The following is a 1572-nucleotide window of genomic DNA, read 5'->3' on the forward strand; positions in this document are numbered from 1 at the left end:
CTCGCCCCTGGCCCCGCCCCGCGAGGCCCCGCCCCCAGCATCCCCGCCTCGCGCACCTCTGAGGTTTGCCGGCAGGGCGGGGCGGGGCGGGGCGGGGCGCGCGAGGCTCCTGGCCGGGGACAGCGCGCCCTCTGGGTCTCACGGCGCTGTGGGCAGAGAGCCGGCGTCCGCGTGCTTCCTCTCTCCGGCTTCCTCAGGTTCGCCCTGGTCTTAGTTCCCCAAACTGCACAAGGGCTGGGTGAGTAAGTGTGGTCTTCTTCAATATTCTTTGTCCTTCTCCGCGGAGGCAGCAAACGCGACAAGTACAGCCTTTTCTGATTTAAAAAAAAAGAAAAAAGCAAATGCCAAGGTTCTTTATATAATGTAAAATTGAGAGATGACCATGCAGGTTTCTTTTTTCCTGATGAGCCTTTTTGTTAGGTTTGGCATTTAAAAATTCATTGCATTCATGTGTGTTTTTACATAAAAACTAAGAAATTGTGAAACAATCCACAGTGCCGTGCAAAGTAGAAAACACCTCTTTTCCTACCTTATAGCACATAGTGCTCTGTCACTTATAAAAGTTGACACGGAGTCCTTGGTAGCGAGAGGAATACCGTGTGTACCCCCATTGGACTTTTACCTCCTGGAGAGCAGAACAGGTTCTTACTCATCTTCGTGTCCTGTATTCATTCATCACACGTGTATTGAAGTAAATGAAGGGTGGAAGTGCCTACACTCTTCCCCACCCACCATGTCTTGCTGGGGTCGAAAGGCAAATCAGAGGCCCTCTGAGTAGGTAGGTTTCCCTGCCACCAAAGGCTTGCCTGATGTCCATCATTCTTCCGGAAGGTCACTGCTTAGGGGAGAGGCTTGAACGCGGAGAGCAGGGCCAGGCTGCTAAGCGAACCACCGAGTCTCCGAGGTTCATCTTCTGGGGCTTCGGACTCCAAGAGGTTAAAGACCCCGGTGGGGGTGGGGCGGGGGCCGTAAGGTACGCGCAGAGCGGTATCTTATCAGTGGGACATAAATTAGCATATTATTTTCACAGAAAGCAAATTGGTTTCAAGTTAACCCGCTTCTTTTGTGAAGATCCCAGCTTTCTCTTCACGGCTTTGGAAAATTCTGGGAAGATTGCTCTGGACTCTTCAGTCCCCTTCCCACCCCTGTGCCGGAGTGTTATGGGTGAAGCAGCACGACGTAGGCCGGCTCTAGTGACAATGGCTGAGGAGCTAATGAAATATTCCTGGGGAAAGGTAAATCTCGTCTGTTCCCCAAGGACATTCCTCCTCCATGGAGTGACAATCTTGGAACATACTGCTTTAATTTTATTTAAAAAAGTAATTTTTCTGAGGCACCTGGCTGGCTCAGTCAGTAGAGCATGGGACTCGATCTCCGGTCATGAGTTTGAGCCCCAGGTTGGGGGTAGTAGAGTTTACTTAATAATAATAATAAAAATTTTTTAAGTAATTTTTTTATAGTCATTATATGCAAGACTGAGGACGATGGAACCACATGAGTTCCTTTTAAACTAGTTTATATTTTTATCATGAAAACAAAAGTGGAACCCAAAATATCTTGTGCAGAATTTGC

The sequence above is a fragment of the Zalophus californianus genome, chromosome 13, assembly GCF_009762305.2.
Source record: "Zalophus californianus isolate mZalCal1 chromosome 13, mZalCal1.pri.v2, whole genome shotgun sequence".
Classification (NCBI taxonomy): Eukaryota; Metazoa; Chordata; class Mammalia; order Carnivora; family Otariidae; genus Zalophus; species Zalophus californianus.